Below are 13,413 nucleotides of genomic sequence, written 5' to 3'. Positions count from 1 at the left end.
GTGTAGTAGTCTGGAAAGCTAAACTTAACTTAAACAATTTAAGTAATTTTATTGTAAATATGTAATAAGTAACTATTTGTGAGTTTATGACTACTTTTGGTAGGAGTAAAGAAATTTTTTTAACATAATTTAATTAATTTTCATAGAATGGGATAATATTATTATTTTTTGTGTTTGCAAATGAAACACTGGAATTTTAATATTTATTTTAGTTCTAATATATTTTATACATTATAAGGCAAATAAAATTTGTATCATTTTGTATGCTACTCATTGTAATTATTATTACAGTTAGTCTTTTTCATTGCAGAGAGGGATAAACTTGAGCTGCGTTCAATCCTGTGTTGTTGTAGCTGAGAAGAGGCCTAGAGTTGGATTAACAACCTCATTCTCTAAATTATTTTCTGGTTGGTTTGAGTATTCATTATTAACATTATTTAATTATGAGAATAAGCTATTTGTAATTGAGAATTCAATATGGGCTTTTAATTTTATCTATGTTCAGTGTGTGATTTAGTAGTATTAATAAAATTCAATTATGCTATTTTGATAGTTCTTCAAATATAAAATTACAATTTAGTATATTCTTTAAAATAAAATAGTAATGATAAACTAGCTACCCTTAATTTCATTAGAAATTTATAAAAACTTTCTTTTTTACCTATGTATAAAATGTTAGATAATTAAAACCACAAAAATTGATATTATTATTTAAACTAGATTGCAGTTAGAAACTGTTTAGAAAAATAACTCTTTAAATACTCAATATTTCTGCTTGGAAAAGAGATTCTTCCACTTGGGATGGAAGAAATCTATTTCTTTGAGGGTGGTTTTTTTCATCACTGGGAGAAATTTGCCATACCTGATGTAAAATAAAGTGAACAAATTTAAGATTAAGTCAATGTCTCTAAAAAAATGTTTAAAATTAAAATGGACATTCCATGTTCTTGTAGTTTTTAAAATTAGTTGAATAATGTAATTATTGAAAGAATTTAAGCTTCCCAAATTTTATTTTTACTTACTTGTTAAGCACACTACTACAGTAGAAAGTATCAATGGGTTTAGGTGTTTTCCATCACCAGTGTAAATAAATCGGTATTTTACTTATCCAGTATACTTATATTCATTATTGTAATTTTCAAATTACAAATTACATTTTAATATTATTTGTTAATATAATCTAAAGTATATTTTTTTTCTTATTTATATTATGCTGCAATATGTCAATAAGAATATTGTTAAATTTACATTATGTTAAATTAAGTAATAAAAAAGTTACTTTATTCCTTATTCTTCAAACTGTTTGTACTAAAACATACATTTAGTATTTTAGTTTATATTTATTCTGTTTTTCTTCTTTCGTCTTTATCATTCTGTGATGATTTAATATTAAATTTAAAAATATATTTTAATTATTTTAACAATTTCCATTTCAAATAAATTATTTCAAATTGAAAAAATATATTGCCTTGAATATCTCACACTTATTTATGTTAAAATTGTGTGGGCTGAATAAATAAAAAACTGTTTATTTTAGAACATAGTAATTGTATGTCCGGCTTTTTCTAGGGCGAAGTACTATCTACTTATGGCTTTTTCAAAATTAGTTTTTGAGAGAATTGCAATTCGAATAAATTATTATAAATAAGTGATTATATACTTTTCAATACGTTGTGTAACTGAAGCCAAAATCACAAGATTTTGTGGATGTTGTGGATGTGGATGCATAGTTTTTTTTAATGGTTTTTAATAATTTTTTCATATTTGAATAATGAAACTCTGAACAATTTTATTTTACACTAGATTAGTATTTCAGCGGAACTGAATTTCGTTGTCAAAGATTCGTTTCAAAATAAACGAAATTCAGTTCCCCTGTAATACTGATCTAGTGTAAAATAAAATCGTTCAGGGTTTCATTATTCAAAAATGAAAAAATTATTAGAAACGATTAAAAAAACTATGCAAAAAAAACGGAAAAAATAGTTCTTTATTCTTAAAAAAAAATTAAAAGCCTAAAATTTCAGAAAAAAGCGTCGATAGAAAAAGTCTATAAAAAAACTACACCCAAAAATGCGCCTGGATCAAATCGCCGTCAAGAACAATAATTTAGAATTTAATTCTGATTAAAAAAATCGTTTTTAATTCTCAAAAGAAACCTTATACACTGTAAATCTCGGTTTTTCGCATTGCCGCAAGTGGAGAAGATAAAAAAAAAAACAGTTTTGCTCGTCATTAAAATCTTATTTAGTAATCTTGTAATATCCAAGAATAAAAGAACTCTTCGGAGACCTGGATAGCCTGGTTGATGGAGCGTTGAAACCATGTTTAAGTGACCGTGAGTTTGATTCCCGCTGGCGAGGACTCCTCGTTTAGTAAATGTTGACTAGTGCACGTTAACACTGTTGTGTCACAAAATCCTCCATGTTTCCATAGCTAAGCAAACTTTTTAAGGAACTGAATTGGAGATAGATCATTCTCCGGTTCAGGTCAAAATTATGTCTGTGGATGGATGAATGAGTGGGTTTATTCCTTAAAAAGGCTGCGACGTATGTGAGTCTGAAGTCGCATTCTAGGCCATAGATAGCGCCACTGAACTGACGTCTGGGGGAACTGAATTGGAGATAGATCATTCTCGGGTTCAGGTCAAAATTATGATCTGTGGACGGATTTATGAGTGGTTTTATCCTTTAAAAAGGCTGCGACATGTGTGAGTCTGAAGTCGCCTTCTAGGCTATAGATGGCTCTACTGAAAAACAAGAAACGAACCTATCTGCTTTAAAATTCGCTTGGCTTCACAAAGCAGGCTTGCTGGTAGAGGCAAGTTTCATTATAAACAGCAGAGACACAAGAATGCGTGGAATGAAATTTTCGGTGAAAATAGCATCTTTCTTTCGTAATACAAGAAGTCGAAATCACTTATTTTGGAGCACATGGTGCAATTTTGGCGGGAAAAGTAGCGTCAGGTGACGAATGGTACACAATTGTTTGATATCTAAATATTTAGTCGCTCTGTTTTCCGGTCTCGACTGATAATTAATTCCTTTACTTAGAGGGCCATCTTTGGTTGACAGAGGTATGGGATATATAATAGTATTGTAATAAAATTTTTATTCGAACAAATAAATTACAGTAACCACATATTCAGTCGTAAATTTATTATTATTTTAAAAGGCTGATATTTTGTTCATATCTTATTGATTTATAGGACAGGATGTTGCCTTTATGATGGAGAGTAGTATTGTGTGATTCATGATAGCTCTGGTAAGAATTATACTTTAGTGCTTCAATAAATTTTCGTACCGTTCATATGAAACGAAAGATTCCGAGGAAAGTTATTCATATTATTTATGTAAAGAATTTCTCAAAACATCAATTACACTACACGATTCATTTCTAAAATTCTTTAAAAAATTTATGTACCTTTATTTAGTAATTTTATTTAAAATTTAAGCATAGTGTAAATAACGTTTTTATCCTATAAAATGTAGGGCTTAATCTTTTAAACAAGTAATGCTAGATAAATATTTGTGTTTAGAATCGTAAAGTTTATTAGATACTAGACAAAACTTATATTATTGGGATTAATATAGCGCGATATAATTTATTAAAAAAATTATTAATATCCATAAATTAAAATTTGATGTAAAGTTAACTTGATTTCGAAATGAATCTTTGATAACGAAATTCAGTTCCCCTGAAATACTGCTCTAGGGTAAAATAAAATTGTTCAGAGTTTCATTATTCAAATATGAAAAATACGTACAATCCTAACTGACATGAAACTTTTAAATGCATTATTGCAAATAAAACATGAAAGAGAAAGAAAAACTATCAGAAATCCCTATTACTGTACAAACTCTACAAATTCCAGATATGCAAAAGTTTCTTGTACTCGAAAACTGTAAAACATTACTCAATCTTTTGCAGAAAACAAAATGTCGCGTATTACAGAAAACAAATCAACGCTTCTATCAACGCTTATGAAAAATTGTTAAGATAAAGAGAGAAAAAACTATAATAGTTGTCCCCAAATATTAAGTGAATTAAAAGAATTGAAATTATTAAGTGGAGAGGAAAAAGTAAGAAGAATATATAAATACTTTACTTAATTTTCATTTACATCTATTAAGAGTTTTGAACAAATTATCAGCCTTTCATGTTAGCTTAAATAATATACTAAGAAACAGAAGAGATGATGATTAGAAAAAAACAAAAGACATTTCTAAAATAAATGAAATGGCAGAATGCAAAAAACGCAAGAAATAGAAAAAAATATACATCAGAATAGCAAAATAATAAAGATAGCGAGGAATAAAACAAAAACAATATAAAACAGGTATAAAAACGATACTAACAGTATTTTGACAGTTATGAATAAAGCAAAAGAGAAGGAGGAAAATAGATCGTTTTGAATTCAAAGGCAACATTTTATTTCTCCATATTATCTAGGAAAAAATGGACTTAAAAAATTATATAATCAGAAATGCTCTTGAAAAATAATGTGCTGTAATACAAGCGTCGATCGAAACAAAGAATTTCAAATAAAGAATAGCAAACAAAACAAAAAAACAGTTTTAAAATCTCAATTTTTCATATTACCACAATTTCGGGGAAAACTAGCCATAAAAGAAATAATTATATTAGAAACAGTTGAAAATTACCACTCCCTTGTATAAACAAAGATAAAAAAATTTTAGAAAAAGAAAAAATTTAAGAAAAAATAATTCTTAAAATAATACTTAAAAGCCGAAAATTTTAGAAAGAAGCGACGATAGATAAAATCTATTAAAAAAACACCTAAAAATGCACCTGAATAAAATCGCCGTTAAAAACAATAATTTAGAATTTAATTCTAATAAAAAAAATTTAATTCGCAAAAGAATCCTTTATCACTATAAAGATCTTTTTTTCGCATTGCCGCAAGTGGAGAAGATAAAAAAAAGTTTTATTCGTCATTAAAATCTTATTTAGTAATCTTGTAACGTCTGCGAATAAAAGAATGCGTGCCATGCCGGGATGGCCTGGTTGATAGAGCGTTGGGCCCGTGTCCCAGTGGTCGTGAGTTCGATCCCCAACGGTCAAATGCTCCCCGTGCAGTAAATGGGGACTAGTGCACGTTAAATCTGACGGGTCACAAAATCCTCCATGTTTCCTTAACAAATCATACTTCTAGGGGAACTGAATTGGAAATAGATCTTTCTCTGGTTCAGGTCCACCCTTCATACGGGATGCGACGTGTGTGTGTCTGAAGTCGCATTCTTGGTCATAGGTGGATCCACTGGAAAACAAACGCACCCTCTGCTTTAAAATTCGCTTAGTTTCACTTAACGGGCTTTCTGGTATAGGCAAGTGACATTAGAAGCAACAACAACAATAACAAGAATGCGTGGAATGAAACTTTCGGTGAAAATAGTATATTTCCTGCCTAATACGAGAAGTCGAAATCACTGATTTTAGAGCACATGGCGCAATTTTGGCAGAAAAAAGTAGCGTGGCGAATGGCAGGCATTTGTTTAACCGCCATTTTTTATATATATTTTATTCTTCTTGTTGCTGGTGGTGACTGATAACTCATAACTCAAGCGACTCTGAAATCCCGTTATTTTTAGTTATGGTCACTGGCTACTAAAATGGACTTAGGTTTAGAGGTCAATTTCTAATTTGTTGTTTCTAGGTCATAATTTAGGTAAAACTTTTTTGTCATAATTTTTTGGTGAGAATATTAAGGAACTTTTTGTCGCGCGGATTACTATCGCTAAATATTTCTTACACCTCTTTAATTCAAAATGCAACCTTATAGTTTCTAGAACGAAAGTTACCTAAAACTTGCTTTTTAAAGCTTTTTCCTTTTAGGACGGCCAACGATTTCCTTAAACGATCTAAGCGTTTGGTCGCAAAATTCAAACTTGTAGTTTCGTACATTTTAAGTCGTAAATTTTTGAGAAACTTGTATTGTCCATACCTTTTCTTGGAGGGAGAGCTAACGATAGGTTTTGTTAAAGCAGCATATGCTCTAACAATTTTTTTGTGCGGTAAGCATTTGTTTTGAGGAAAAATTTCTTACTAGATTAAAAGTTTACAAAAACTTGTTTTAGCCATATTTTTTAATGGGTATGATAATGAAAACATTGCTGTGCCAACAGTTATTTGCAATTTTTGTCAAAATATTACAGTTTTTATGTAATAAATGAATTGAAACTTGTTTTAGCCATACTTTTTTTTATTAATGGGAACCGCAGTTCCCATTAATAACGCAAACTCCTAATCTGCAAACTCCTTCGGTGGTAGGTCGGTTACTATTGATCTTATTAATGGGTGGTCTAACAAAACTTGCTAGGATAACGATTTAATACAATTGATAAATATTTTTAAGCAGTATTCCAAACCACGAAGAGAAAAACCACGAAAACCTTACATGATTAGCCCAACTGTAAAAGGATTTTAATCTATGATCCCTTTACAGAGATGATTTTTTATTTCAACTTTTTGGTTGGCTCAAGCCGGGAGTCGAACCCATATAGACCATCGAACCCAGAAAACCTCATAGGGAAAGAAATTCTTTTTCCAATTTTGGATTTACAACTACCAATGTTCAACTACGTAGCCTTGTAATTTTGTGTCCCAACCAGAAGACAAGGGATCAAGTGTTGCGAGAAATTTGCCTTCATTGAGGACTTTTTTTGATGGAACTAACCCTCTTTTGCGTTACATGAAGAGGAAAACTACGAAAGCTTCCCACGGTTAACCTGATGGCAAGGGGACTCTTACCCATGATCCGTCTGCCACTGAGGATATTTTACGCCAGCACTGTGGTCTATGCTAGTTGGTTGCGGAATTCGAATCGACTAGCCATCGCCGGGACTCGAATCCTGTTCACCTCATTGGATGGTGAGGGCTCTATCCTCTGAACTATCCCGTCATAAGAACTATGTCTTGCATATTTCCTGTAAATATACCAATTGTGCAATTTCATTTAAATTTTTTTACTAGTAAGTTATTTAAACACGCCAAAAAAAACTGGAACTGTGAGTGACAATTAAGTATCAAACTATACTTCGCAAAAGCTAAAAGTTGGTAATGTGGAAAAATCAACATGAGAGGAAAAAAAATATCAGATCTAAGAAATTCAGATCTCAGGTCACTTAGCGAATCAGCCACTTAGCAAAGCAAACATTTTCAATGCCCTTCAAAAAAAAAAGTTTTTAAATTCTTTTTTGTAAATTGTTTACTAGCTTTGATATGATAATATTTTTAAACTGTTAAGTGTTATTAACTAATTATCCCACTTCAACTTTGAGAATTAATTTTGTGGATGATTGTTCCTAACAATAGGGTTATAAATTTTTAACTAAAAAAAAGCGTTTGTTCTTCAAAAAAAGATAAAGGCGTTCACATTCAGAAATAGATCTGAATCATTTTCGAAAAGTAAAAAAAAAAACCTTATTAGAACCGTTTTTCAAAAACTGAAGTATTTGGGACGTTCTCGTTTTGTATATTTTCTTTTTAGACCATATTGAGAAAATAAACAAATTTAAGTTTGAACTTTAAAGAATGTAAACAAAAATTAATTCTTTTCAAAATAATGTGGCTCAAGAAAATATTTAGCTATTTAAAATAATAATTAGGATGCCGCAATATAGTCTTTTCAATGATATGCCAAAGTCTTAAACTCAGCAAATAAGGTAAAATGCATTAGTTTTAAACTTTTCAATTTTTTAAAATAATTCCTTTCTTGAAATGTTTGACACCTTCGTTTATCAGATATAAGTAGTTAGGACAAAAATAGTACAGAAGCAACTAAATAATTATCAAGGGGAATAACATTTTATTTAAAAAAAAATAAATCTAATTTAAATCTTATTTTAAATCTATGGTTAAATCTAATGTTTAATGTTAGACAATTTTGATAGGTGTTTTGTATTGTTAGTGTCATCTATTCATTAAGATTCAACTCTTTTCATTCACGAATGAATTAAAATTAATTATAAATTTTTAATTTCGCTGGATTTAGAAAATTCTGAATAAAATGCGTGTCATCTACACAAATCTCTGTAATTAACAGTCATTAAAAAAGAAAATATTTCGATTTATATGGAGACGTACAAATAAAGTATGTTTTTTTCCTAACTTTGGATACCCCCTCTCCTTGTCATCAAAAACAAGATTAATTATGATTATTAATTATGATATGATTAGATTATTAATGATTTGATTTTTCCTGACTTAATCTAATTTTGGGTTTAAATAAACAATGTAACTCTGAAGGCCTTAAAATTCGCTTGGTTTCACCTATCAGGCCTGCTAATATAGGAAAGTCGCATTAGAAACAACAACAAGAATGCGGGGAATGAAAGTTTCGGTGAAAATAGCATCTTCCTTGCGTAATACAAGAAGTCGAAAAGACTCATTTTGGAGCATATGGTGCAATTTTGGAGGGAAAAAGTAGCATCCGGTAGCAAATGGCAGGCAATTGTTTGATATTTATATATTTAGTCTCCCTATTTTCACCTGTCGACTGATAATTAATCCCTACACTTAGAAGGCCTACTTTGGTTGCCAGAGGTATGAGAGGTAAAGTATAAAACCAAAAATATATATCTTACAATATTAAGTAGAAGGAAAAGTAAAACGTATTCAAATTAAAAGGTGAGTTAAATAAAAGATACAACGAAAAAGTAAATTAAAGCGTAAAATATAAATTAAAGCGTAAAATATAAATTAGAGAAAAAAATAAAACGTAGTAGAAAGTAAAGTGTAGTAGAAAATGAAGTAGGCCAAAAGATAAAATAAAGAGAAATATAAAGCGTTTAAAGCGAAATATGAAGTAAAGTAAAGCGTGAAGTTTAAAGGAAAGCGTAAAACGTTGCGCCTTAACTAAAGAATAAAAAAAAAGTGAAATATAAACTTAAAAGTGTGTTAATTAAAGGGGAAAGAAAAGTAGTGCGCAAAATATAATTAATGCTTAAGAAAAGTAAACGTAGAGAAAAGAAAATTTAATGCATTAAAGCATAAAATATTCGAAAAAAAGTTTGGAAATTAAAGCATAAGGAAAAGCAAGTTCATAGAAAAGTAATGCTACGAATTATAGCATAGAACACTTGAATGAAACGCATAATGAAAGATTGTATACTTGTAAAATACAGTATGTATAACGCATACGGGCAAAAGTAATGCATAAAAAATAAACGCTAAAATAATAAAAATAAACGTAAAACGCTTAAAAGTAATAAAAAAAATAAAAACGTGTAAATTTAAACAAACGCTTGAAGCATAAAGAAAAGTAACACTCAAAAAATTATAAAGCTTAAATATGCAAAGGTGCAAAAAATTAATGAAAAAGGCGAGTAAATATAACAAATAAAAAAATATACAGTAAAAAGCGTGTAAAATAAAAAAAAGTAACGCATAAATTAACTAGATAATGCGAAGTATTCGGGTAATGGGAACGCGTTGAAGATTAGTGTAAAGTGAATGTGTAAAATGAATGCAGAAAAAGTAAACGAGCGCATAAACAAGTAAACTCTCAAAGGTAACATTAGAGCATTACGAAGAAAATAGCGAGAATTTATTAATCAAAAAATGCATAAAAGTAAAAAACACGTAATCAAAATTAGCGCGTAAAAGTTACGTTTAAAAAAGTAGCGCACAAATTTCCTAAGAGCAATGAAACAAAAGTAATGAATATGAAAGTAAACTTGTGAAAATAACGCATAAAAAGTAAATTTAACGCAGGAGTAAAGGAACAAATTAAAGTATAGAAAGCGTAAGCGCAACATCTAAAAAATTCACACGTAATATTAAATAGCACATAAAAGTAACACCTCAAGACGTAACTTGCAAAATTTAAGAACGTGTAAAAGAAAGGTTATGCATAACTATTTTATACGCTTAAGAGAGTAATGCGTAAAATTAACAATCGAATGTAACACGTAAAGAAAAGTAAAATTATAATGTCGGGTTGTTCGGAAAGTAATTTCGTTTTCCGAACCAAGGATTTAATTGTATTTTTTCGAACCCAACTTCACACTTAAGAAGCATTATCATTATATGTTTTGAGAGCTGACATAGGCTTGTGTGTGCAAAAGTTCAATTAATTCTACGCAGTAGTTTTTGGTTGGTGCCCTTCTAAATATGAAGAGTAATAAGCAGCCGTCATATTTTACTTTTGTACTATAGAAAAGGTAAAAATGCTGTTCATGCCCGAAAGAAATTAACCGATGTGTATGGAGAAGATGCGTTGACAGTACGCCAGTGCCAGAACTGGTTTGCAAAATTTCGATCTGACAATTTTGATGTCGAAGATGCACCACGTTCTGGAAGGCACGTGAGATTGGTGAGAGGTTAAATTTATCGAATTCAACTGTTTAAAATCTCTTGGAAGGCCTGGGTTTAACCTCGAAGGTCGATATAAGGCTTCCCCATGTTCTCACGGAGAGAAATTAGTGTCGTCGCGTTGACGTCAGTGATTCGCTTCTCAAACGTCACGAAAATTATCATTTTTGAAGTGCATCATTACTGGGAACGAAAAATGGGTTGTTTATAACAATGTCAAACGCAAGAGATCATTGAGCAAAGAAGATGAACCGGCTTAAAGCATTTCGAAAGCCAATATCCATAAAAAAAAGTGATGCTGTCTGTTTGGTGGGACTTTAAAGGATTTTTTATTTGAGCTTTTAGCGGATAACACAACAATTAATTCGGAAGTCTACTGTCGCAAGCTGGACAAACTGAATGATGCACTTCAACAGAAAAGGCCAGAATTAATCAATAGAAAAGGTGTATGATGTCTCGCATTATCTTGGTGGAACACTACAAGTTTGGTCACTCGCCAAAAGCTTCTACATCTTGAGTGGGATACGCCGCCCCACCCACCATTTTCTCCAGATATGGCGCCTTTGGATTATAATTTGTTCCGGTCACTTCAAAAGTTTTTGGACTGTGAAACCTTTACTTCTAATGAAGAGGTCGAAAATCACCTGGATAAGATTTTTGCCAGCAAAGACCAAAAATTTTATGAGCGTGGAATCATGCTACTACCAGAAAGATGGCTAAAGGTGTTGAACCAGAATAGCCAATATATAATTTAATAATATATTTATTCATTATACGAAAATTGTCTTTCATTTTCCCAAAGAAAAACGAAATTGCTTTCCGAACAACCCAATATAATAACGTGTTGAATTAAGAATAATCCTCAAGAAAACTAGACGTCTAAATGTAATGTTTCAAGAAAGTAGCGGGAAAAGAAGAGTAAGGGTGAAAAATTTTATAACGCATAACATGAAAAGCATCGTTCAAGATAAGAAGACGCGTTAAAATTGTGTATAATAAAATTAAATGCTTAAAAATAACGTATGAAAAAGTAAACCTGTATAAGTAACGAATAGGAAAAGTAAGATTAACGAGCAAAAGTAATACATGCAGTACGTAATCTAGTAAAAGAGAAGTAAGGAGTTGCAATAAAGTGTTTAAGTAACGAATTAAAAAAAAACTAGCAGGAGTAACGTATAAAAAAAAATATAAAATAATGCATGTGAATAGTAAACTCTTAAAAGCAACGCTTAAAGAAACGTAACAAGTAAAAGTATGCGTTAGAAAAATAAACACTCAAAAAGTAACGCTGAAAAGAGTAAACGCGAAAAAGTGACGTACAAAGAAAAGTAAATCTTAAAATATAAAATAAAATGTGTATAAGTCGATGCATAAAGAGAGGTAAAGCGCATAAGTAACGCATAAAGAAAAACAAAATATAACGCATAAATTAACAAGTGTAGCTCGTAAAAATAGTGCCTACAAAATGTAACAGTATAGCTTAAAAAATACCGCTTAAGAAAAATTAACGCATAAAATATAATAACACGGAAAAGTAAAGCATAAGAAAATAAGAAGGCGTTAAAGTAACTGTTAAGGAAAAGCAAGGCTTAAAAACATCACAAGGAAATGCATAAAATATAAAAACGTAAAATGTTATAACACAAAAATTCGCGTATAATAAATGCAAAAGTATCGCATAAGAAAAGTACCGCAAAGAAAATACTAACGCGCAAAACATAACGCATATAACTAGGAAATAACGCATGCGAAATGTAAAAGTAAACGACTAAAGTAACGAGAAACATGCACTATGTATTAGTTATGCATAACGAAAGGTAAAAGTAACTCATTAAAAAAAGGAAAATTTAAATTACGTAAAAAATGTTGAATTAAATAATAGCAAATAAAAAAAGAAGCGTGTAAAATTATAAGAAATGTATACGCGTGAAAGCAACGCTTAAAAAGAGTGATTACGTAAAAGCAAATCATAAAATAACGTTTAAAATATAATGCATATAACAAGTGAAAAACATATAAAAAAGTAACGCATCAGAAAATTAAACGCTTTTAAGCATCCCGTATCACACGGTAATATGACTTAAATGTTTTAATTTCTCATAAAAATCAACAACCGCAGCTTTGGTATAGTTTGTCTAAAGTTAAAACTCCCCTAGTCATTCGTCTGGACTCGTGGCGGTGACTATGGCAAAGAGCTGTAAATTTCGTGTAGGGTCATTGTTTAGAACAGATTTTGGCTCGGTCTTTTAGGTGAGAGAATGAGAATCTTTTTCTTCGATCTATTGTGTTAGCCCCAGAATTAACGCTCCCTGAGATGCGCTATCCTTATTTCCATAGCAGCAGCCGGCCTTAAACTTTGTGGCGGGGGGAGTTCTTACCGCAGACAAGCTATAATATTCTCACATAGCCACAAACTTAACTTAGTACAAGTTTGAAACTGATTTTCATTTTAGACGGCTGCCAGGTATTGCTGCGAATGACTCGATTCTGCTGCTTTCTGTCGAATCTGCAGAAGAAAATTATTTATACTGAGTTACTATCAAAACATTTGCTTTTAAATAGCATTGGTATTAATTCATCGACCTCCTACATCGTATGGACCACTTGGCCGACCCGTGTTCTGATACATTGCTTTAGTTACTTCAGGGGTTGCCAAACTTTTTTGATCATCGACCCCTGTATAATTTTTCGAAATCTCCATCGACCCCTACAAACGTAATTTTCTGTTAATTAAAATAAAACTCTATTAGATACTGTGTTTGTACATTTATTTTATGATTTTAAACATTTATTAAAGTAATAATACATTGTGTAACAATAGTTTTATGAAAATATATTAATATTGAAATTTACAAAAATTGGTCAATTTTATAATTTTCGTAAAAAAATACAAAGTGTGCTATAGTTTTGTCGCGGGTTGTACTAATCCATATTATTAAAGCTTACCTTCTTTTTTGTGCATTGATAATTAAAATTGATATCTAAACCAAACGAATGGTTTTATCGAAACAATAACTAATTATCCAAAACTATAAAAGTTTTAATAATGACACTGCAAATATTCAACACAGTTTGCAAAGA

At 30.5% G+C, this 13,413-nt stretch overlaps 1 long non-coding RNA gene across 1 annotated transcript in view; it reads left to right on the top strand.

Annotated features, from left to right (window-relative positions):
- Nucleotides 1–303: 303 nt before the first annotated feature.
- The window catches only part of LOC122268424 (uncharacterized), a 23,171-nt gene continuing 10,061 nt past the window's right edge, over nucleotides 304–13,413 (top strand). Inside the window, exons 1-2 of the long non-coding RNA XR_011638387.1 lie at nucleotides 304–407; nucleotides 3,206–3,261. This is a non-coding gene — a long non-coding RNA (uncharacterized lncRNA). The remainder of the gene's footprint in view (nucleotides 408–3,205; nucleotides 3,262–13,413) is intronic.

The sequence above is a fragment of the Parasteatoda tepidariorum genome, chromosome X2 (genome assembly GCF_043381705.1).
Source record: "Parasteatoda tepidariorum isolate YZ-2023 chromosome X2, CAS_Ptep_4.0, whole genome shotgun sequence".
Classification (NCBI taxonomy): Eukaryota; Metazoa; Arthropoda; class Arachnida; order Araneae; family Theridiidae; genus Parasteatoda; species Parasteatoda tepidariorum.
The sequence above is the reverse complement of the archived record's forward strand: the minus strand, read 5'-3'. Positions and strand labels throughout refer to the sequence as shown.